Genomic DNA, 26470 nt, shown 5'->3' with positions numbered 1-26470 from the left:
AAATTCCCCCATTGGCCCCTATCTATCATGGCCTCCTAATAATCTCCATCCCTGAATTGGCTACATCACTCTACCATCTCCTCTCCACCAATAGCTGGTGTGTGGTGGGCATTCTGTCGCACTATGGCTGCCGTCGCATCATCCAGGTGGATGCTGCACACTGGTGGTGGTTGAGGAGATTCCCCTATACTATGTAAACGCTTTGAGTTTGAGAAAAGCTATATAAATGTAAGTTGTTGTTGATCTTCTGTCAATGCAAAAGTTTCTTTAAGGAAAAGTGTTAATCCACAAAACTCCAGCCACTCGGCAAAGCAATGCAAAACGAAACCAAATTGGCCCAGCTTCTTCCAAAAAGCCAGAGTAAGTACAGCAAGTCAATCCACTCACAAGAGAAACACCCAATGGTTACTCACCCATTAATTCTATAAATGACATTGCCTGATTGGGACATGTAAATACTTTGCTGCTGTCTTTGGTGTTTATTCTCAGTTTGTCCGAAAACATCAGTGCAAAAGTGATCTTACTTTGATGTTAGAGTTTCTTGCATTCCTTCCGATCGCGTTTTCTCTTGTCAAGTTGCAAATTCCAGGAACAAGAAAACATTTTGATTCTTCCAAGAAAGCTTTCCTTTGCTCCTTGCCTGGTGCAACACAAGATCTTTATCGGATGATCTCAGAAATTTGACCAGGATTGATCGTGGTCTGTCTCTCTCAGCAGATCTGCGAGCCGGGACTCTGTGAGCTCGCTCAATTTCCAGTTTATGGCCTGTTATTTCGACTCAGGAAGAGCTCGTCGTGAAATTTCACCATATCTTTGACTTCCTCATGCTCAGGAATTCCAACAATCTGTAAGTTGGTTTTTCGGCTTTGGTTTTCGAAATCTTCCAATTTTTTCCAAATTTTTCCACGTCTATCTTGGTTGCAGGTGGATTAGTGGATAATTCCCTATCCGATGACTCCAGATAATTGATTCGTTTCTCAACATCTGCCACTCTTGTGACTAACGCCGTGAGATCCTCCAAGTCCGCATCTACTTTCGTCAACATCACCAACATGTTGGACAGTTGACGCTGGATTTCTTTTCCCACCGCGCCATCCAAATCGAGTCCCTTGTCCAAAGGCATCTCTGGGCTTTCATCTTGAACGCATAAGTGTCTTTTAATGACTCCAGAGCCCGAGGATTTTGACTTTTTTGCCATGTTTACCTCAAACAGCAAATTTCACCGGATTATATCATGAAAATTATTTAAAAAAATTAGCAAAGTGTGCAGAACTTTCTCTCACACGTCTGCCCTTCGCAAGGTGTCACGTGGGACCAATTCTAAAAAAATATTCTTAATCATGTATCAAACATATAAAAGACAGATTACATACAAAATACTGAAAAACTGTCCTTTAAATAATATACTCAAGTATAAGTGACTCTTTAGAAGTTAGTCTGCTGTTTTCTGAATTCTTCACACTTTAGAGACTGACATAAATGTTTTGTATTTAGACCGTTTAGTATATTGCATTAGCGTGTACAGTGTGTTTTTTATGGAAACAGCGCATTCACAATGCAAGTTACAGGTATTATGTAGATTCCTGTTGCTGACGGCACGCTGTATGCAGTGTTTGTAGCCTGCTTAGCATTGCCTATTTTTGTTCTTTTATTCTCATACATTCGTCTTTTTATCCTTTGTCATTCCCATACGTTAGTCATTTTATAATTTTTCATTTTACCACGTGTTTCGGGTTTTTCCACTTTTTCTACTGTTTCATCTGTGTGTATTTTACCTAATGCTACTTGTGCCTAGCTCAAGTCTGTGTTTGTAGCCTGCTAGCCTTTTTTAGCATCACTTATATATATCTGTTTTCAGCCTTTAATCCATAACATCTGCCATTTTTCAGCACGTATCGTGTTTCCCCAGCATTATTCTATTGCGAGTCAAATGCGTGCATCTTCTGCGTGCATCTGCTTCTTATTTTAGGTTAAGTGGAGGTCAGTGAGAAAGAGAAGCCGGTAGATACTGTTTCGGATGTGGGCAGTACAGAGAGCAACACACACACTTTGGTTCAGGCAGTAGAGCCCCTGCAGCATGGCGTTTGTGTGACGTCTCAGCGGCATACTCGCTCAGCAAAGTGACACCACTCTCCCATTCCTGTTAGTGTTTACAATCGTTTCTCCCCACTTAGGAATGCACCCACTGAGAATCATGTTGAAAGAGCCCTTGTTATTGATGATTCTATTGTAAGGAACGTGGAAATAGAGACTCCAGCCACTATTGTAAAATGCATTTCGGTGCCAGAGCATCTGACATCAAATCAAATTTACAAGTGCAGGCTAATGCTAAGCGTAGATAGAAACGTAAATTGTTATTCATGTCGCACTAATGATGTCTGGCTTGCCAGTCAGAAATCACTAAAGATAATGTTAAAGAGGTGTGCAAATTTGCAAAAATGATGTCAGGCACTGTAATATGCTCTGGTCCCCTCCCTGCTTGTTGTGGTGATGAGGATTATAGTAGATTAGTGTCACTGAATGGCTGGATGTCTGAGTGGTGTCTGAAGAATAAAATAGGATTTATAGACAATTGGAAGAGATTTTGGGGTAGACCTGACCTGCTAAAGAGAGATGGACTCCATCCCTCTAGGGGAGGTGCTGCTCTCCTCTCTAGTAATTTGGCTCATAGTCTTAATAATGTTAGTATTTGACTAACTGGGGCCCAGGTCAGGAAGCAGACAATTTGGTTAAACTGAATGTCTACTAGCTGCCTTGTGATGTCACACAGCTCACATAAACAACAACACATAGAGACTGTATCACCTAGATATCTCAGAGACCAAACACAAAACTCTCCCTAATTAATTTAGAAAAAATTTGATTAAGGTCAAACTTGAACAAAACAAAAAACTTAAAGATAAACATCATATAAAAGGTAGGGCTACTAAACATTAGATCTCTTTCTTCCAAAGCACTAATTGTAAATTTAATTATTACAGATCATAGTTTGGATGTGCTCGGTTTGACTGAAACCTGGCTTAAACTGGATATATATATTATGAATCTACTCCCCCAGGTTATTGTTATAAACACTAGCCTCGCCTGAAGGGTCGAGGAGGAGGTGTTATTTACAGTGAAGTTATTGTTTAGTTTACCCCTTCGCTTTGCCAGCGCTAGTGTTCCCCTAGTTTCCCTTGTCTTTTCCTCTCGCTAGTCCCGTCTAGTTCTGTCCTCTACTTTGATTCCCCGCCTTCGACCTTACGCTCCCGTTTACCACTCTTCTCTGGATTTGCCCTTTGTTATATTCTGATTCCCCGGCTTCGACCTCACACTCCCCTTTGAAGACTCTTCACTGGATTTGCCCTTTTGTACTGTTGACTGCTTTACTAAATAAAGCAGTTTACTCCGACATTGTGACTGTCTCGTCTTGTGTGTGTGTGTGCGTGCGTGACAGTGAGGAATTATCAAACCAAATAAAAGTAAAATATGGAGTGCCACAGGGATCAGTTTTAGGGCCTCTGCTTTTAACCTTGTATATATGCATCATGGTTCCACTGTTATGCTGATGATACCCAACTTTATATTTCTTCAAAACCTGATGAGATTTCACAATTTTCCAAATTAGCAGAGTGTATCAATGAAATTAAAGATTAGATGGCCAGAAATTTCTTTCTACTATTCTAATTATTGGAACAAAAACTCAAAAAATAAGCCACTAACATATAATTTGACTCTCGATGGATGTACGGTTACATCATCTTCAACAGCAAAGAACTTAGATGTTATATTTGATACCAATCTGTCCTTTGAAAATCGAATTACCTATGTTTGTAGAACAGCATTCTTCCACCTAAGAAATGTTGCTAAATTAAAACACATGCTCTCTGTTGCTGATGCCGAATAACTAATTCATGCGTTCATGACCTCAAGACTAGATTATTGTAATGCATTACTGGGAGGATGTTCAGCCAGATCAATAAATAAACTTCAATTGGTTCAAAATGCAACAGCCAGAGTGCTGACGAGAACCAATATATATGATCATATTAGCCCCATTTTATAATCGTTACATTGGCTACCTGTTAAATTGACAGATGACAAAAATGACTTGACTTGATTATGACCAGACGTGTAACTTAGATCAAGTTCACCTGTTCATTCAGTTTATTGTCTGTGCAGATGTAAGTAATAATATAACATAGATGTTGTGGATATAGTGATTAATTTAATGTATAAATAGGATGAAATAGTGAAGTAATTACCCTGTTTTAATGCTGTTAATTATGCCAGAGTTCAGTGCTTTCAACCTGAGCAGCTCAAGTGGGGAAATTCAGGGTGTGAAATTAACTTATTTGCCCACCAGCCACGTGAATGCCCAATATTACCAGCCACTTTGATTTTTGAATACCTTATTTTTATCATAATGCTAATTTTGCAACATACAAATGGAGGCTAAAGAGTAGACAAGTACATAACAGAAACTTCTTGTTCAAGCACTATTTCTGAGGCCGTACTGAATTATGAAGACACACATGACAATTCACCTAATGTTGTTGCATGTCATTTGCTATGTATTGTATGGTAACGTATAAAGCCACAAATATTTGTAATTAAGTAATGTCAAAATAAAGTGAACCTGCAGGATTGCATTCACAATGCATGTAAAACATGAACTGATCAGTGTAAATAAAAGTGAACTAAACTCGGAGCACCTCCTGAGATGGACTGAGATCATTTGCAGCATTCTCATAGATGACACTATGCAGGTCGTCCCCGGGCTCGCCAGCCACAGTAGTGGGTAATGAGCAAAAGTACCCGCCACAACGCATGATCCATATCTAAAACATCTGTTTATTGAAGAAGATTTATCTAGATGTTGCAATATTTTTTGTAGTCAACAAAATATTTTGTTTGTCGTCATGATGCATCTTTTTCGTTTCGTATTCGTTATCATTTACGAAATCAAAGAACCCTTCATCAACGGATGTTTTCGTCAGTTATTTGGTTGTCAATATAAACACTGATTGAAATAATGCAAAAAATGTAAATAAATTTTATAAGAATCATAATGAATGTCTCGCTCAAAGTATATGTCATCAAGCTAAATTATTATTGTCCAAGGCCGACTAACATGACTATTACACTCCCATAATCTGCAGGTTGAGTCTTTGTACAATAATTTCAGTCGGCTGTGTGATCAGAACACACATCAATATTTTAACACTACAAAGAAAGTGCAAAAACATTTTAAAGTATGTAACATTGCAGCTTTCAGTATTAAGAAAATAAAAGTGCATTCCAATATAAATTATTTTTATTCTTATTATTAGAACATAAACATATCTATTTTCTGCAATGAAATACAAAGTAATAGTGAAATTAATAGTGTTGAGGTGACAAAAGATCATTAAAGAGAATGCAAGAATGGTGACATCATTCTCACGTGTATTTATGTAGTAATGTGAAAATAAAACCAAGAAACACTTTTATTTTACCTGAAACATGTGTTTTCATTCCAGTGTGTTGGTACATTCATAGACTGATCTCTCTTCTTGAGCACACAGGTTTTTTCTTGTACGTCTGATCTGGGCAGCAGTACGGGCCTTAATCAGACAATGGAGAGAATCAGACACAAACACACACTGAAATTAATATTAGAGTGATATGTGATCTTGCTGGCCTTATAAAAAAACAAAACACAAATGTCAACAAATAGAGATGAAATAGATGATGAGTTAATTAAATGGGTAGTTCACCCAAAAAAAAATATTTTTCATTATTTGCTCATCCTCATGCCATCCCAGATGTGTATGACTTTGTTTCTTCTACAGAACACAAACGTAGATTTTTTTAGAAAAATGTTCAGCTCTGTAGATTCATCCAATGCAAGTGAAAAGTGATCAGATATTTGTAGCTCCAAAAATCATGTAAAGGAAACATAAAAGTAATCCATATGATTTCAGTGGTTAAATCCATATCTTCAAGAGCAATACAATATGTGTGTGTAAGAAACAGATCAAAACGTAAGTCCGTTTTACTCTAAATCACCACTTTCATTTTCAGATGGGAAAGTGAAATTAAACAGGCACCACATGTGACTTTCAGATGTAAGTGAAAGTGGAGATTTAGAGTAAAAAGGACTTACATTTTGGTGAAATTATTTTAAGAATTTTCATTTTTAGGTGAATTATCCTTTAAGTCAGTGTGATATTACTTGTCTTTCACTGTTTGTCAATCTACAGTATGTGACTCCAGTAGTCATCAACACACTTTCCCCTTAAACTAATTATACAAGGAGATAAAGAACAATCTCAGAAATGAATCATACAAACATGTAAATCACAGAGTGAAAAGTATAAACTACACTCGAAAATTAACTTTAACTATCATCAGGTTTTTTGAATATTCCCTTGTTAATATTACCAGAGACTATTTAGCAGAGACGGGTCGCTTCTATTCAAATGAATGGTAGTGTTGTTTCATTCGTGAATGAATCGGTCTTGTTGAATGAATCTTTTAAGAGAACAAATTGTTCTAGTTCACCTCCATACAATGACTCATATTTTTCATTCACTGACGTCTCTCCCTTTCAAAGCCAATGAGTTCTACTGTTTTCATGCCTGTAAAGACCGGCTATAGCATGAGCTAATAGCATTCGAGTGCACGCTGTGAAGGAGCATTTCATGAGCTTATAGGTCAAAACCTTAATCCACATTTAATGAATATTTAAAATGATTGATGACCATACATTTAAAAAGACATTAATTACAGATGGATATAATTATAATAACTTTATTTATATAGCTCCTTTCAGCAATCCAGCATAAAGTGCTTCACAAAACATAAAATCGAAATACACTCAGTAAAACACAAGATTAAAACAAAAAATTACAAAGTAGTGAAATCAAGTTTATACAAATTAGTTTTTAAACGAGATCTAAAAACAGACAGACTAAGCAGATTTAATGCCCCAGGGCAGGCTGTTCCATAATCTTGGGTAAAGTATACTTCAATTTTGACGTGAATGCTCAGTGTCTGCGTACAGCCGAATACGAGCCCGTCAATTTACACTCCATTTGATGGTGCGCATACACAGGCGTGTGGCACAGGAGCGCTATGAATGAACACAGGACTATTTCTCTTCTGGAATTTAGACACATAAAGATACTCATTCAGACTCAAATTCACTGTATACATACTATATAAAGAACTTAGAGCTCTAAAGAGATATATACAGTTCAAGTCAGAAGTTTACATACACCTTCACCAAATACATACAAAAACTCTCTTTTTCACAATTCCCGACATTTAATCTTGGAAAACATTCCCTGTCTTAGGTCAGTTAAGATCATTAATTTATTTTAAGAATGTGAAATGTCAGAATAATAGTAGAGAGAATTATTTATTTCAGCTTTTATTTCTTTCATCACATTCCCAGTGGGTCAGAAGTTTACATACACTTTGTTAGTATTTGGTATCATTGACTTTGAATTGTTGATTTGGGTCAAATGTCTTGGGTATCCTTCCACAAGCTCCTCACAATAAGTTGCTGGAATTTTGTCCCATTCCTCCGGACAGAACTGGCGTAACTGAGTCAGGTTTGTAGGCCTCCTTGCTCGCACACGCTTGTTCAGTTCTGTACACAAATTCTCTATCTGATTGAGGTCAGGGCTTTGTGATGGCCATTCCAATACCTTGACTTTGTTGTCCTTAAGCCATTTTGCCACAACTTTGGAGGTATACTTGGAGTCATTGTCCATTTGGAAGACCCATTTGCGACCGAGCTTTAACTTCTTAGCTGATGTCTTGGGATGTTGCTTCAATATATCCACATAGTTTTCCTTCCTCATGATGTCATCTATTTTGTGAAGTGCACCAGTCCCTCCTGCAGCAAAGCACCCCAAAACATGATGCTGCCACCCCCATGCTTCACGGTTGGGATGGGGTTCTTCGGATTGCAACCCTCACCCATTTTCCTCCAAACACAACGATGGTCATTATGGCCAAATAGTCAAATTTTTGTTTCATCAGACCAGATGACATTTCTCCAAAAATATTTTTGTCCACATGTGCACTTGCAAACTGTTGTTCTGGGACTGACTTGTACTTTTCGCACCAAACTACGTTCATCTCTAGAAGACAGAATGGGACTCCTTCCTGAATGGTGTGATGACTGCTTGGTCCCATGTTGTTTATACTTGCGTACTATTGTTTGTACAGATGAACATGGTACCTTCAGATTTGTAGAGGTCCACAATTTTTTTCTGAATTGTGGTAGTCAATTAAAAGTGAAACAATATGTCTGTATACAATTCTTTGAAAAATTAATCATATCATGCACAAAGTAGATGTCTGAAATGACTTGCCAAAACTATAGTTTGCTAATATGAAATCTTTGGAGTGGTTAAAAAATTTGTTTTAATGACTTCAACCTAAGTGTATGTAAACTTCTGACTTCAACTGTTCATTGAAAATGGGGTTTAATTAGGGTTACTTTGACATGTCCAATTATGTTGGGTTTATCCAATTCAATTAGGTTCCCTCACAAAGTATTTGAGCTTATATTACACATTTAAACACATTTAAACATGTGGAATCACAGTCCACAATCAAGTTCAACCAAAAATAATAAAAAATCTTGTGCGTTATAATGTAAATATATCATAAAACTAATTGGCCTATCCTGGCAAAAATGTTGTACCTCAGACCAGTTGATGTTTGTTCACCCTTTAATTCAATTGGCTCTTCCATAGACCGGTCACTCTTCATGGACACACAGCTGGGCTCCGGTGAGTCTGATCTCTCCATATGGAGTTGACTTTAACAGAATAGAGACAAGAGTACATATTAGTTTAAATTTAAACTTCATGCAGACAATTAAAAAATCTTCCTCTAACAACAGTTGTGCATGACAACACAATGATGTGACAAAACTAGATGTCTGTGTGGTGTTCGAAGAATAGCATCAGATTTATAAAGTATTGGCTGGGTTTTTTTGGGGTAGATCTGACCTGCTAAAAAGAGATGGACATCATCCCACCAGGGAATATAAGATTTGGCTCATAGTCTTAATAGTGTTAGAGTGGGTTGCACCAATACAAAGTTTTCTTAAATTTAGATTAAATTAATCTGATAATTCTGTTAAACCTTGTTTAAAATGTATCAGAGTTACACTTTAACCACATTGTGATGCTGATTTAAATTTCACAGCTAATCTAGATTAACTTTAATCCTGTTACTCCATTATTTAAAAACTCAGATTTAAATCTCAGTCAGGGATTGCCTTCAAACTTGTTGCTGAGGTGTTTTAAATAATAATTATAATAAAAAAATGGACCTAAAATTAAAGATGAATGACTTGGTATTAAGCAAACAGTGGATGTGCCACCAGCCCTCTGAGAGACATTTATTATAATATAACAAGCAACAGGTGATCATTATTGTTCCCCTCCACTCTAATACTCACTTCAGTCAGCAGCATAAACTCTTTATTTCTGGCCACATAATAGTGGCACTGATAGGTGGTGGTCGAGCAGAGATTTGTGCGTCTTGATTCTTTGTGACCTTGTAAAATTCTGCTGCAACATTTTCTCAACCTGCTTGATCGGCCATAGATTCAGAATTCATCATTGCAGACAAAATGATTCGCAGATGAAGGTTTTAAATCACAGGTTAACATTTTTATCTCTGATTTTTTACACTGTGAATTAAAATAAAACATGGATCAACAAATCATGGATTAGCTTTAAACTCTGCTTAATTTAAATAAAGTTCACCCATAAATGGATATTCTCTCATCATTTACTCTCATGCCATCCAGGATGTGTATGACTTTCTTTCTTCTGTTTAACACAAAGAAAGATTTTAAGAAAAATATTTCTGCTCTGTAAATTCAAACAATGCAAGTGAATGGTGACCAAAACTTTGAAGCTGAAAAATCACAAAGGCAGTATTAAAGTAATCCATAATAATCTACGTCTTTTGAAGCGATACAGTTGGTTTTGGGTGAGAACAAACCAAAATGCAATTCATTTTTAATTATAAATCTTGACATCAACAATCTCCTTTTTATGTGCTTTTTGGAGCTTATTGATCAACATTCACTAGCATTGTATGGACCTACAGAGCTGAAATATTCTCCTAAAAATCAAAGTAATGAAAATCTAGGATAGCCTATGGATGAGTAAATGATGAGAGAATTCTCATTTTCGGGTGAACTATTTATTTATTCCTTATTGGTGCAACCCACCCTTAGTGTTTGAATAACCGGGGCCCAGGTCAGGAAGCAGACAAACTGGCTAAACCAACCGTCTGCTGCTGCCTTGAGACATCATACAGGCAGGGTTGGGAGGGTTACTTTAGAAATGTATTCCACTACAGATTTAAGAATACATGCTTTAAAATGTAATTTGTTAGATTACTCAAGGTCAGTAACATATTCTAAATACTTTGGATTACTTCTTCAGCACTGGTGAATTTTTTGACTTGTTTTGACTATAAAAACACTGCCAGTACAGTAAGACAAAATACACATGTTAAAAATACATTATCTGAAATACCTAAATATCTTATGCAGTATTGTTTCTAAAATAAATCAAAATGATCTTGTGCTAAGGATTTTTTTTATATTTTTACAGGAAAACTATATAAAAATGATTATCAAGAATACGATTTTTGCCCTAATATCAAAGGTCTAACTAGAAAAAAGAAATTATGATCCAACGTGAAATTTCTGGATAAAAAATATGATCATGCATGTAAAATGGCAAGAAATAGCATTTAACTTAGCATAAAGCTGACAATTTACACAAGGTTTATTTCTATTTCTTCTGCTCCAAAATTCTCTGACTGCTTGTATGAATGTAACATAAGAAAGAGTTTCACTGTTGTTCAAACGCACTTTGGATCGCAGCATTTATATGTATAAATGGTTTCCATCTGAAAGGAATAAATATTAAATGAAACAAATGACAATAAGATGCAAAGTAATCTCTTCAGTAATCAAAATACTTTTTATTCTAATTACCAATGTTTACAATTTTAACTGTAGTGGAATACATTATACTCCACTGCATACATTCTATTTTGTATTTTAAATATGTAATACTGTTACATTACTCCCCAACCCTGCACACAGGTCATATAAACTGCAACACATAGAGACTTAATCACCTACACCGTCAATCTGACTAAAGTTCAAAATATTTTTTTACGGGTGAAATCACGTTCTGTGAGCTTGCATTGTCTCACAACACAATAAGATTAGTTAAAACAACCTCAACTTGCACAGAATTTTAAAACTTTAAAACACTTGAATAACTACAAACCAGATGTCCCGCAAACCTTTTATCTACTGCGCATGTGCCTGAAACATTCTGTTGTGACTGTCACGTTCCTCTGTTGTCTACCCTGTGTTCTGTGTTTCACTATTCACATTCTTGTCATGTTTCCTTGTCTGCTCCGTGTTTTCCTTTTCACCCGTCACCGCTCACGCTCCATGTCACGTTTTCCGTGTTTCACTGTCCTTGTCTAAAACTACATTTCCCACTATCCACCTGCCATCAGCACTGCCATTTTGGTTCATTGTTCTCACCTGTGTCTAATCCAGTCATCACTCCCTGTGTATTTAAGCCCTGCTTTTTGTTCACTCCCTGTCGATTGTTGAATGTTCATGTCAGGTTTCTTGTTGTGCTTTTCATCATTCCAGCTGTGTGTTCGTTTGTGTTAAGTTAAGTTTTTCCCATCGTGGTTTGTTCTTTTGTTCTTATGTTTATTTATTGTTGCTAGTTTTGTTAATAAACCTGCTTTTGGATCCGCTACCCCTGTCTGCCTTCTCCTGCTTCCCGCATTCGTTACAGTGACGGAGTACGACTTCATCTGAGCTGAGAGGAACTCGCTGGCCGCCATTTTACTGGATATTGCAAAGCAAATTTGCTGATTGAGAAACAAGGAGGAGACAACGAAAGACGAAGATGATGGTTTACAGAAGAGACTGTTCTATTTATGCTTCCTATGACGTTATTTTAGGCTTGCCAATCGTAATGATTTTAGCGATACCCTCCCTTTGACTTGCTAGTCAGTGTGGATATGGTACTAAGAAAGTACCGTAATGTAAATTGGAAAAAATACAATAACTTTGCAAAATTCAGTATCTGACTGCAATGACATGAGGTAAAGTTAAGTAGAAATTAAGTATCCACATGTGAGATTTATTATACTGTATATTAAGTATAACGCACGTGTACTAGTTTTGATATTATCTAATTAATGACTGATGTATAAATTAAATCCAGATGGGATGTTAAGTGTCTAGGTTACTATTGTAACCCCAATTCCCTGATGGAGGGAACGAGACTTTGTGTTGAATGAAACGACACTAGGGGTCTTTCTTGAAGGCCTCGGTTACCTCTGAATTGAGAAAAGGCCAATGACAAATTAGCAGACAGAATTTGCATGTCCCTCCCCCGGACATAGGTGTATGAAAGGAGGGAATCGTGCATCTGTTCATTCGGGTTTTGTACTGAGGAGCCGAGAAAAAGGTTCGGCCGTTTACAGTGGCTCAGTACAGCGATGGCCGGAGGGATACAATGTCTCATTCCCTCCATCAGGGAATGGGGGTTACAGTAGTAACCTATTCGTTCCCCTTCTGGCACTCACTCAATGTTGTGTTGTATGAAGCGACACTAGGTGTCCCTAATAGGCTACGTGCATGTAACTAAGGAGTTCTACTTCTGCCGCCTTGAGTGTGCGGTCGACCATTTCCGGTTCGCGACATTGCTATAGCAGCGAGATGGCAGGTTTTGATTGCGAAAGATGGCATATTTCACCCGTTGTCTACAAGGCCTCCCGAAAATTGACGTGAACGACGTCCACAGGATTGTCGATCACTGTTCACCTGCACCCGGTTGCAAGCGTGAAAAAGGATTTAGAATGTACATATCAAGTTACATCCACAACTTTGAAGGTGAGTAGCGATACGTTACCTCAGCTGTTAGCGGCTAGATCAGCTGTTAGACATTGACTAGCTAGTATTTTAACTCACATCAAATCGTGTCAATATTACGACATACTTTATTAGTGTTATTAAATACCTTGTTATGTTGATATGATTATCAACTGGTTGTGTGTATTTTTAATTTGGGTTTTGTATTTCCTCTCAGTGTCCAAGAAAGATCCAGTGACAGGAGTAGTGTGTGTGAGGGCGTTATGTCATCCGTCAATGGACCGATCTAAACCACCTCACAGTTTAAGTGTAGGATGAGTGTAGCGTTAAGATGGTTACCCATGTTCCTGGGTTAATAGTGTTCTTTTTGGTTCTTTGCTCTAGGTTAACCATGTTCATTTGGTTGACCATGTCCCCCATTCACGTTAAAAACGACCAGTGTACGCTTAGTGCTAAGTTACTACTATGTTTTCACTAACAGCAATCAGTGGTGTAGTATAGTTTGTTTTTCCAGGTATGCTGAACATCCCAGGTGAAAGGTGAAAGAAACGCATAAGATAGGTATAGAAGTTTATGTAAACCTGCTAAGTCTAAGTAGGATTCTGAGTGTAGTTACCTGCAAATCAAATAGACTGCTCCACTGACACATTAAAGAAAAGATTATTAATCCTTTACTAAAAGTGTTTTACTAGCTATTTTAACTAACAGTGTACAAAAATAAATAGTAGCTTACTTGAGTAGTCCATATAAATATATGAAAAATCAGTTATGCTACTCCTTTTTTTTTTTTTTTTAAATGTTTTTAACATCATGTTACAGGTGGGGCTGAAGGACTCGATCCCTGTTGAGCTGGTCCATCACAGCTGTACATGTGTAGCTGGATCAGTGCTCTGTAACCATTGTGTGGCTCTACTTTTCCAGTCTGCACATTATTCTCAGCTAGACATGTCAGTTGTTCCACCAGTGCTGAGCTGTACGGAGAGTGAACAACAGTGGCACAAGCAAAGAACCCTTGTTTCTGCACCAACCATTTGTACAATGGGTATCACCTGTGAGGTGCCACTAGTGGACTCTGCACTCGGTTTGGTACAAGCAGTCAGTCCCCTGTCATACCAACAACCCAAGGCAAGAAGTCGCCCTGTTGCTCACCATGACGCTCCACCATGCCCAGATTTGCCATTGGCTAGCTGCAGACTGGAGACATCATGCAGTATGTTTGTTTTCACTGAGCATCAACAGCTGCACTTCAAGTCACTTGAGGTTACCTGGGAGATGGCTAACAAAATAGAGGATGCAACTAGGAGTCAAAGTACATCAGCAGACTGGCATAGACTGAGAAAACCCAGACTAACTTCCTCACATTTTGGGGAAATATGCCATGCTAAACCATGCACCTTAGATAAGATGGCAGACCGGCTGCTCAAAGGGGTTCGTCAGACAGCAGCAATGAAGAGGGGTCTCGAAATGGAAGCTGATGCCATCGAAGAGTACTGCAAGCTCAAGAGGGTGAACTACTACCCTTGTGGCTTCATTATACACCCCGACACTCCATGGCTAGGTACATCCCCAGATGGGGTTGTCTTTGACCCAACAGAAAGTACTGAATTTGGCCTTGTGGAAATAAAATGTCCAAACGTTAAGAGCTATGTGGATTATCCACATCTGAAAATGAAAGATGGCAACCTGGAATTGAAGCAGGGTCATGGCTACTACTGGCAGGTGCAGGGTCAGCTGCTCCTAACAGGGATGGAGTGGTGCGATTTTGTGGTTTTTGCGGAGGAAGACACCCTGATTCAAAGAATATACAGGGACAGTGGTGTGATGCAAAAAATAAGAGAGAGAGAGCAGACTTTTTTTTTTCTACACATACCTACATAAATATCTGCTGTAATAAAATGAATTATCAGTAAACAATATCTTCTAAGAACTGTCTTATTCTTGTTGATATCTCATTATAGTGTGAGGCCTTCAAGTGGGTTGTTTTAAAATATGTGCAAAACAGAGTTGTAACACTTTTAGGATTGACCACTTGACTTAAAGTGTACACAGCAAAGATGAACCCACACCAATGTATTGCTAGATGTTAACCCTTTAACTGCCCCCCCTTTTTTTTTCACAGACATCAAAATCACTATCCAAACTTAAATGGTTGTAATTCAAGAATGCTTTGGAATATAGACCTATGGTTGGTCTTGTTTTAAAGAAGACATTTGCCAGATTATTGTAGAAGTTAAATAAAAAAAAATCTTAAGAAGTTGTGTTCCAAATTTTAGATTGATATCTCAAAAATGGATCTTTCTGTAAGATTTTATTTTGGCGCAGTACCAAACTTTTTTCGCACACAGGGGTACACAACAATGGAGTGCGGTCTTTTTCACGTGTTGATACGCCAACCGCCTCTCTTTTACCCGAAATCCACTCATATTTAAACTTTTTCTATGTCTGTCTACTCAAAACTAGCCACTCTGGAAAATCTCCACTACAACAACACGACCTACCGGAAGTAGTCGACCGCACACTCAACACACGGAAGTTAACCGGAAGTTCTATTGTGCACGTAGGCTATTCAATCACGCCATGCGCCGTACTGTGTACGTGAATTGCTGATGCATGTGTGGGCAGGCAGTTGCATGCCAAAGCAGCAGGCTCCATCAGACTGCATGTACCATTCCCCAAAGCCCCATAAAATCATCATAAACTTTTTAGGTTCCCAGCATCCCTGAAGGGGGGAACAAGCGACGTGCCAAGCATGGGAGCAAGCCGCGCCTTTTCTCTCTTTATGTTTCTCACATAGAGTTAAAGTGTCTGGGGCCATTTAACGCTATAACACACATCAGGGAAGGCGTTCTTTTCCAACTCCTATTCTTTCAGGGGGAAAAGACCCCACGGAGACCACACACTGCCCAGGCTGGGGGAGGTTAAATGTGGCAAATATGTTACATGGGTTTTCAGGCCACATGTGGAAGTGGCGTGGTGGTAGATCCTACCTAGTGAGGGAGGAGTTACTACAAACACAGCGACCGGGGGGTAGAGGGGACTGCCCAATGGAGATGCGGGTCCGCCAAGAGGGGGATCGTACTGCGGAATCCAGTACAGAGTAGTTAGATCCTGTAGTGGGTCTGGTAGGGAATTTCTCAGCTGAATTCGTGGACCAGAGGGCTAGGGAGGAAAGACATTGAGGGAGCGCAAGCTTAGTGGACTCTCCTGGGAGAAAGAGCACATGTGATCGCCTTAGTGGAGGGGAAGGGCACTGTGTGCAATTGGAACACCTGGTCAGTCGTTTTGTATTCCCGAGTTCTATGTGCTCGGACCTGAGAGAATACGTGACAAAACCGACTCGTTCACCATGCTTGCAGGTTCACTACCTTGTCCCTGAAGGTGGTCGTATGAACCTTGGGCACGTAGCCCAGTCGAGGTCTTAGAACGAAATGGGCGTTTGCTGGACCGAGCTCCAGGCAAGTGTCGCTGACAGAGAACGCTTGCAGGTCCCCAACCCTCTTAATGTTAGCGAGTGCAATCAGGATGGCCGTCTTCAAGGAGAGAATTCTGAGCTCGAAGGTGGGTCTCTGGAGGCCTGAAAGGACCATGGAGAGATCCCATGAGGGGAACATGCATAGCCTGGGAGGGTTCAGTCTCTGGGCGCCTCTAAGGAACCTGATGATCAGGTCATTCCCTAAGAACTTACCGTCCACTCCGTCGTTGTGAGCCGATATAGCTATATAAACCTTCAAGGTGGAGGGGGAGAGCCTCCCCTCCAGCCTGTCCTGCAGAAATGAGATGACTGACCCGACTGCGCATCTCTGCGGGTCTTCAGATCGTCATGAGGAGCATGATATCCGAGAACCCAGTCAGTGTGGGCCAATAAGGGGCCACTAGAGCAACTTGTTCCCCATCCTCCCTGACCTTGTACAGCACCCATGCAAGTAGGCTCACTGGGAAAAATGTGTACTTGCTTGGTCCCCGGGGCCAGCTATGTGCCAGCACGTCTGTCCCGAGGGGATCCTCTGTTTGGAAATACCAGAGCGGGCAGTGGGAGGTCTCTTGGGAAGCGAACAGGTCTAACTATGCTTTGCAGAACTTCCGTTGCCGTGTTGAGGCAGCCCGGGATATGAGTGGCCACATACTCCAAAGGAGGAGATGGCAGGCGAGTTGCGACATGCGACGAGAGTGCACGCCGCCTTGGAAATTTATGTATGCTATCGTGGTGGTGCTCTCTGAGCGGATCAAGACGTGTTTGCCCCGAAGTAGCATGAGAAACCTCCGCAGGGCAAGAAATACAGCCAGCAACTCTAGGTAGTTGATCAGCCAACCAGGCTGGAGCCCCATCCAGGAGCCGGCAGCTGCATGCCCATTGCACACAGTGCCCCAACCCTGTTTGGAGGCGTTGTGTTTACCACAATGCATCGAGACACCTGTTATGTCAGAAAACAGAGGTCTGTCCAGGGGTTGAAAGTCTGGCGGCAGGAGGGGGGGGGTGAACAAACGGTATGTGCCGTGGCGCCATGCCCATCTCGGGACTCGAGTCTGAAGCCAGTGCTGAAGCAGTCTCAAATGTATCAACCCCAGTGGCGCGACCACCGCGGAGGATGCCATATGTCCCACGAGCCTATGGAATTTTTTAGAGGAACTGCTGTGCCTAGTTTGAACAGGGTGAGGCCTTTCAGCACCGATGCGCATGCTTGTTGGTGAGGCGCACTGTCATTGTGAAATGCTGAGAAAAGAGATGCTCTGAACCGGGGTGAGCTTTCTCTTTTCCCAGTTGACCTGAAGCGCTAGACAGCTGAGGTGCCTGATCACCTGGTCCCTTTGGAACACAGTAACTCTCGAGAGTGAGCTAGAATGAGCCAGTCATCGAGGTAGTTGAGTATGCGGATGGGAAGAAGCGGGGCAAGGGCTGCCTCTGCGACCTTCGTAAAGATGCGAGGATACAGGGACAGGCCGATGGGGAGGACCTTGTACTGATATGCCTGGCTGTCGAATGTTCGAGCCGTAGGAAGGATTGATGTCGAGGCAAGATAGAGACGTGGAAGTACACATCCTTCAGGTCTACCCCTGCAAACCAATCCTGATGCCAGACACATATTAGAATGTGTTTCTGCGTGAGCATCTTCAACGGGAGTTTGTGCAAGGCCCGGTTGAGAACTCGCAGGTCCAGGATCGGACACAAGCCACTATCTTTTATGGGTACGATGAAGTAAGGGCTGTAGAAACCCTTCTTCATCTCGGCTGAAAGGGCAGGCTCTATCGTGTCTTTGAGTAAAAGGGTCGTGATCTTCGCACGTAGGGTGCTGGTGTTTTTGCCATGCACCGAGGTGAAGCAGATAATGCCGAAAGGGGGCGGGGGCCTGGCGAACTGAATCGCGTAGCTGAGTCGGATGGTCCTGGCCAACCAACGTGACAGGTTGGGAAGAGAAAGCTATGCATCCAAGCTCCGCACGAAGGGCACTCCGCATGAAGGGCACTGTTTTTGATGTACCTGGCGGGGCTTTGCGACGGGGTGTAGCATGTAGTCTTTCATCAGGAGAAAAAAGCACGTCCCGAGGCTTTGGTGCTTTGAATTGACTCAAAGCACTTACCTCGCTCCATACACCCGGCAGGGGGCGGGTTAGTGACTGAGGAGGAGGTCCCGTGTAAGCGTCCTCTGGACTCGTCAGAACTGGCCGGCCGGGGGAAAGCAGTCGTGGGTCCGGAGGCGAGGGGTCCACACATGGGTTGCCATGAGAATGGCATTTGTGGGCCAGATGACCCAGGGAATGAGGAAATAGCTCTTTTATTGAGAATGTGGGTGGGAAAATAAATAAAGGTAAAGGAGAATTCTCCTCCCGGCCCTCCACCGGGGACTGGTCAGCTTACCAGCTCCAGAGCTAACATCTCGTTCCCTGGGTCTTCCATCTCAGGAACACTTATGAGCCTTCCGGGTCCTCTTGGATGTCCGAGAGACGGGGGCGTGTGCTTGCTGTGGAGTGCTTGATGCTGGGGGTGAGAGTTGGTCCCAGGTTGAGGCGGAGTTGCCTGACGTTTAGAAGCCACAGGGGGACGCCCTCGGACGGAACACCCTACCACGTTCTCGGGGAACAGAAGGGGTCACCACTGCCCCTGGCAGCGGTTGTCCCACACCAGGAGGTTGGCATTGAGCCCCTCCCCGCTCACGGTCTCAGACCCCGCTGTGTTTCAGCGGCTGGTAGGGGTCTCCTCCGCACCTGGCAGTGGCCCTGACTGCTCCAGGTGGTCGGTTAGGAGCCCCTCGCGGTCGGTGGCCGTTCGTCAACTTTCAACTTTCGGGCTCCTCTGTCCGCCGGCTGCGGCCACTCCCGTGGGGTGGATGGTAGCAGCGAGAACTCCACTATGGCGCATCCCTCCTCCTTCCCGGATTTCGTAACCAGTGTAAAGGTATTGAGGGAAAGGAGGAGGCCAGAACTGGCATAACAATATAAACAACATTTAATTAAATAAAAAGACACACACACAAACACACACGGGGCAGCTGCCCGTAAACACTCCCTCTCTCTCTCTTGCACCACCGTCCGCAGTCAGCCTTTTTCCCTCTCGGAGGCTTGATGAGCTTGATAAGGGGCCGGGTATGTAAAATTACAACCCGGTCCCGCCCGCCACCCTGTCACAAAGACATTGTTGATATCTCTTCTGAATCTCTAGAGGAAAAACATATTTTTGAGATTTCAGGAAAATCTCAGTTTGCTCTCCATTTAAAAAGATCTAATTTGTGATTTTTCTTTCCTGGGTATAGACGGGATATTTCCTGGGAATGACCAATTCCCAATGCGCTCCAAGTCCTCATGGTGACTTGCCTCATTCAGGGTGGTGGAGGATGGAGGATGAATCTCAGTTGCCTCATTGTCTGAGACCGTCAATCTGTGCATCTTCTCACGTGGCTTGTTGAACTTGTTACCAGATGTGGAGGCTTCATGCAATTTCACTTCTGCTTATTTGATGAAGATATATTTGAGCACATGGCATTACACAGCAGATCTGATCTGAATGCCACAAAAGCTGAAAAGACTTTCAGCTACGACTTAAGAGGTTCAAATTTAGATGCCAATAAATGCACAGAATTGATGTACACTATACAATGCAATGTGCTGCTTTCTTAAATACTAAATTAAATGATAAAATGTACTTTTACAGGAGAAACATACACACAAATGACCTTTGACCCCAATCCTAAATAATGTACATTTTAGTTTGATGGTTTGTTATGCATTCATCTGAAGGAAATTCTGTGTTTGTGTACAGAGACGTCTACAAATGTACAGAGAAACACATTTGAGTTTGACCTCCTACATACGACTGACTGTGCAGGTTTTTCCAGTTCTGTCTGTGACTGAATCAAACCGGTCTCACTGTCATCTGACTGTAGATCTCACTTTACCCTAAAGCTGTTTTCACATGTTTATACTTGAGATAATCCAGTCTGTTCTCATTTCTCCTCAGTGTTTTTATACTGTAGTGTTGTGCAGCATATCAGAAATATCTATCAGTGTATTTTATTAAACCATTGAAATCCTCTGACCTCTTGACCTTCCCTGTGTCTGTCTGTCCACTGAGATCCTTTGTGGAGTTCATGACATCATCTGAACAGTCCACTGAACACCTGTCAACAAACGGGACATCATCTATATTTGTGACGTGTTTATTTGTTCAATACTGACACATATTTGTTTTTATTTGTACTCTAGAATATTCCATTAGAAATGAATCAATGAGGTTCAATTGCAGACTGTCAGCTTTTATGACATGTTAAACACCAGCATATTTGCTGTTTGTTTAGCAGCAGTTCAGTACTCACCTGTCAAGAACTGTTGATGTTCACTTCCTCTTTACTGACTAGAATATCACCTACAAAATACTTCACAATTAATTTATTGATTTCAGTGGAGCAAAAACTGTCAAACTTTTTCCCTGTTTCTCTCGTCGTGTAATTTCCTGCGTCACAAAATGGATCCTTTAAATCCTGTTTCACTTTCACCTGACACCTGAGGAGGAGGAGTCTGAAAGAGACAAACAACATTTAAAGGTGCAGCAGGTGTTTCATGCTCTTAAAGGGATATTTGAGCCAAAATGACAAATCTGTCATATTTTTTTCACCCTCATGTTGTTCTAAAACCATATGACTTTCTTCAGTGGAACACAAACAACCTTATTCAACATTCACTTTCATTAATGGGGAAAATATTCAGTGACTGAGGCCAAACATCTCATTTTGTTTTTAAGTTAAATGGGTTTGTTTCAACATGATGGTGTGTAAATGCTGAATTATCCCTTTAAAGCTTATAAATGTGCAGTGATAATGTGTGAGATGTGTAAATTCAGCACCGGCTATTCCGACAAACCTTCAACTGTGACAGTACTGATGTGTATCTGTGTGTCATTTATTTGACTCATAAAATACTGTCACAGTTGAAGGTTTGTGAGGAATAACAGATGCTGAATGTGTCATAAAATAAAGTCAAGTGTTTCCTGTTTGATTCAGATACAGTTTTCAGTTATTTATTAAAACACCCAATGATTTTAAATCATGAATAACTACATCACACTATGATGAACTAGATTGAATTGAGTAAACAGGTGAATATCTCCACAACATTCATATTAAATCATTTTCTCTTACACACATGGATCTCTTCTGTATCTCAATCACATTATTTCTCAGTAATTTCAGTGTTAGACACAAAGATCTCAACAAAACTGCAATCAAGTCTTTGTGACTGGATCTCTGACTGCGGTGTGTCTTGAATTTACAACGCAACACTTGAGGATATCTGAACAGCTGATGAATCACTAAATTTACTATTACATTTACATTTACATTCAGGTAAGAAACTTCAGCTAAAGTGTGTCATTTCTGCACCACTAGTGTCTAAACTGAATTAAAAAAATAAACTTGTTTACAAACTGTGTTTTTCAAACACTCTCCTCTACCATTGATCAAACAAACTGATAGTCCCGCCCTAAAGTCACGCTATTGGTCGAGCCAACATCGTTGTTGTGTGGAGCTGGACGGGTCGCACAAAACAAAAAGCATTTTTTCAGTGGCAAAGAGAAGTGCAAATGTGTTTCCTACAGATGGATTACTTATAGTTTTCTCTGCACAATAAGCTCGGATAGGAGAAAGTATTTTAACATAAAAATAATTACACACTTCTGCTTTAAACAACGTTCATGAAAATAATTTCTGTTTTTGTCTTTAACTGCAGTATAATATATTATGTGGAAATTTTCACTGAACATGTTCATTTTAGGACAGCAGACTAGAGATGGGAAATGAAGTAGGGAAAAGATTAAAAGCTTCCAGAGTGTCAAAAAAGTTTCATCTGCTGGTTAGAACAAAATAAAGCAGCAAAAATCCTGATGATGAAGCACCAACCATAAATCTTATTGATGTAGTTTCAATATTACACGCACAAATAAAAGCCTAACACGTGTGTGTGTGTGTGTGTGTGTTTGTGTTTATGTGGTTTATGAGGAAAAATTTTTAAGCGGTAAACTGGTAATTTCAAGGGTATTATTCTATAAATATGGTGTATTTCTAGTGTCCCCATAATTTAAATCACTTATAAAACATACTATACAATGTTTTATTTAAAATGTAAAAATGCAGAAAGTTTTCTGTAAGGGTTGGATTTAGGGGTTGTGTTGGGTTTAGGGGTTGCGTTGGGTTTAGGGGTTGTGTTGAGTTTAGGGGTTGTGTTGGGTTTAGGGGATGTGTTGGGTTTAGGGGTTGTGTTAGGTTTAGGGGTTGTGTTGGGTTTAGGGGATGTGTTGAGTTTAGGGGTTGTGTTGGGTTTAGGGGTTACGTTGGGTTTAGGGGTTGTGTTGGGTTTAGGGGATGTGTTGGGTTTAGGGGATGTGTTGGGTTTAGGGGTTGTGTTGGGTTTAGGAGATGTGTTGAGTTTAGGGGTTGTGTTGGGTTTAGGGGATGTGTTGAGTTTAGGGGTTGTGTTGGGTTTAGGGGTTGTGTTAGGTTTAGGGGATGTGTTGAGTTTAGGGGTTGTGTTGGGTTTAGGGGATGTGTTGGGTTTAGGGGTTGTGTTGGGTTTAGGGGATGTGTTGGGTTTAGGGGATGTGTTGGGTTTAGGGGATGTGTTGGGTTTAGGGGATGTGTTGGGTTTAGGGGATGTGTTAGGTTTAGGGGTTGTGTTGGGTTTAGGGGATGTGTTGGGTTTAGGGGATGTGTTGGGTTTAGGGGTTGTGATGGGTTTAGGGGATGTGTTGAGTTTAGGGGTTGTGTTGGGTTTAGGGGATGTGTTGAGTTTAGGGGTTGTGTTGGGTTTAGGGGATGTGTTGGGTTTAGGGGATGTGTTGGGTTTAGGGGTTGTGTTGGGTTTAGGGATTGTGTTAGGTTTAGTGGTTGTGTTGGGTTTAGGGGATGTGTTGGGTTTAGGGGTTGTGATGGGTTTAGGGGATGTGTTGGGTTTAGGGGTTGTGTTGAGTTTAGGGGATGTGTTGGGTTTAGGGGTTGTGTTAGGTTTAGGGGTTGTGTTGGGTTTAGGGGTTGTGTTAGGTTTAGGGGTTGTGTTGGGTTTAGGGGTTGTGTTGGGTTTAGGGGTTGTGTTAGGTTTAGGGGTTGTGTTGGGTTTAGGGGTTGTGTTGGGTTTAGGGGATAGAATATAAAGTTTGTACAGTATAAAATTATTATGTCTATGGAAAGTCCTCATAATGATAGGTAGACAAACATGTGTGTGTGTGTGTATAATTCACTATGATGTAATACTGTAGAATAATGTATAGAATTATGACTAACAGAGTTGCAATTGGAAAGTATTTGGGCTGTAATTTTTGGTATTCTATATCAGTGTTGTGTGTAATGCATTATTAAGTAATTAATTACTGTAATTAAATTACCTTTTCTTTGAAAAAAGTAATATTATGCATTACAATTTTTTTGTAATTTGATTACAGTTACATTTGATATAATTGTGTTAAATACTTTATAGACTATAGAACAAAAATTGTATATGATTTATTTGAAAGAACAGATAATCTCAAATGTGATCTGTCTCAGTTTCTCTCTTAATTTCAGTTCAGTTTTATTGGCATGACAGTTTTATAACAGTATTGCCAAAGCATTACAAAGTTGTTTATATAGTTTTAAATAAACAAACAAATAATTAAATAAATATAAAAATAAAATGTAAAAGATGCAATAATACAATAACTAATAAGAGTAAAACATGTAAATACTAATAAATATTACATAGGGGGAAAGAAGATACAAAATGACTGAACTATTTCGTGTATTGTGAATGGCAGACACATGTTTAGCACTAGTGTGGTTGTGTTGTGATCTTCTCCAAGTACACGTGTGAGTTTCTCTGTATCAGACAGTTTATGGAATGAATGATTCAAACTATGGGTAGATAAACAGGAAGTGTTTCTCATCTTCTATTTGGTTTGTATCACACTGTCTCCATATCCTCTGCTCTCTCAGTAACAAGGATCTGTGATGTCTTCCTCGCTCTATCTCTAGATCATGGACATTTAGTCTATAATTAGACAGAATCATTCTTTCTTTAATTGTTTAATTGATAAGTCATTTGCAAATTTGGTAGTTCTGTTTAAGACCGAATAGCGCTGAAGTTTGATGTGCAGGTCAAATTCAGTTTGATTACGGTTTAGGTTTTTGTCAATTTCTTGAACAATAAGTTTAGATTTTTAATTAGAGTTGATATAAAATATGTTTTCATGAATAAGTTTCAGAGTGAGAATATTCAGAGGGTTTGATACAGCAGGTTTTGTTGGAGACACTGAAAAAATATTGTGCATCATTTCTGCATCCCACTTTTTAAGCAAATTCCACTAGTGTGGTATCCTGAGATTTAGGTTATAGTTAACAGCAGTTCCTCCCCACACCACAAGAGGTGCAGTGGACCTTCCGGATCATGTGGGGTCCTGGAGGAGAGTAAGACTTTGTTATGAGAAAAGAATTCCTGTCACATGTAGGCTCTGTAAGCCTGGACAATAAAGTGCTATTCCAGTTATCGTGCGTAATTCAGTTCTTACATTACTGAAGATACTACAACTAGAAATTTGAAGCAACTTCACCTAAAATAAATGAAGCTGCTATGACCAAATGAATGAGCTTCCTTTCAAAAATGTTTCTTAAAATACTGTGAAACACCAGCTAATATATTTAAGGTTTTTTAACCCTAAGAGTCCGTTTACACAACTATGCAATTTAAGCTCATTCAGCTCAATTGTAAGTGCTATTAGTTCTGTTCATTTACTTTCAATTAACTTTAAAATAAAATGACCTGAAGAAATAACAGACAACTGCTGAATGTCGAAGGTTTTTATTGTCATTTACAAATTTACAATCTCAGACATTCATGCTCGCATAGAAACACAATACATTCTCAAATACAAAAATAGTAACAAAATCATGACGATAAACAAAAACAAGCAGTGACTAAGTAAATCTAAATAAACAATTTAAGATGCATTTTAACAGACTGCAGAAATATATGCAGAAAACTCTCTGAACTAATACTGTAATAAAAATACCAGAAACAGTTTGTATTTATAAATTAAACTATTCATTCAAAAGATAATTTCAACTTGGCCAGACATTGCCACCATAAAGATGCAACACCATTTACTGTATGACATCACAAAAATAAAGAAAAAGTGTCAGCTTCTTTGGGTGCTGATGTGAAGGGCATAAAGTAGCATTTAACTAATGTCCCCAACTCATGTTCAAGGATTTTTTGTACTTTCATAATTCTGGTCACCATTCACTTGCATTGAGAGGACCCACAGAGCTGAAATATTCTTCTAAACATCTTCATTTGTGTTCAGCAGAAGAAAGTCACACACATCTGGGATGGCATGAGGGTGAGTAAATGACGAGATCATTTTGAATGTCGTTGGATATGTTAAAATGATGCTATATAAATATAAATTATGTCATCCAAATGTGTCTCCTACCTTTTATTTACCATGAAAACCTCTGATGACTCTTCTTTCAGTTATAGTTGTAGAGCTGCCAGGACTCTAATTTAAATGACCCCATATATATATCATTATAAATGAGAAGATAAGCAACATGTATGGCTAGTTTACATTTAAGATTCATGATGAGACTATTTTCAACAGCTGCAAACCCTGCTCCATATTACAACAATATTATACTTAAAATGTGACTCTTTATTACAAACCAACTTACACGTGTTGTTATCAGACCAAACATGATAATTCTCTCATCATTTATGCGGTGTGAGGGACCAAGCTGGCAGGCATGAGGAGTCAGAAAATATATTTCCAAATATATAGGCTTTTATTTACTAAATAAAAAAAAATCTAGTTATAGTTATAGATATATATATATAAAAAAAAAAAAAAAACAGGAACAAAACAGACCCTCTAGACTTCTTCTTCTTCCTCGTTTTTTATGGCAGATCGCAACAAAACTCGTGCATTACTGCCACCTTCTGTGATCATGAACCAGAGACTCTAACCACTACCTCCCCTCCCCCCATCCTCCAGCCCAACAAGAGTCATTGCTTCAGCCAGCGCTGCGTGTTCAGCTCC

General features: G+C 39.9%; 1 protein-coding gene and 1 pseudogene across 1 annotated transcript in view; one reads left to right on the top strand and one right to left on the bottom strand.

Annotated features, from left to right (window-relative positions):
* Nucleotides 1-26470, top strand: part of LOC127650380 (NACHT, LRR and PYD domains-containing protein 3-like) — a 1539373-nt gene that overhangs the window by 569054 nt on the left and 943849 nt on the right. The window lies entirely within an intron of this gene.
* The window catches only part of LOC127650389 (NACHT, LRR and PYD domains-containing protein 12-like), a 201273-nt pseudogene that overhangs the window by 124422 nt on the left and 50381 nt on the right, over nt 1-26470 (bottom strand).

The sequence above is a fragment of the Xyrauchen texanus genome, chromosome 10 (assembly GCF_025860055.1).
Source record: "Xyrauchen texanus isolate HMW12.3.18 chromosome 10, RBS_HiC_50CHRs, whole genome shotgun sequence".
Taxonomy (NCBI): Eukaryota; Metazoa; Chordata; class Actinopteri; order Cypriniformes; family Catostomidae; genus Xyrauchen; species Xyrauchen texanus.
The sequence above is the reverse complement of the archived record's forward strand: the minus strand, read 5'-3'. Positions and strand labels throughout refer to the sequence as shown.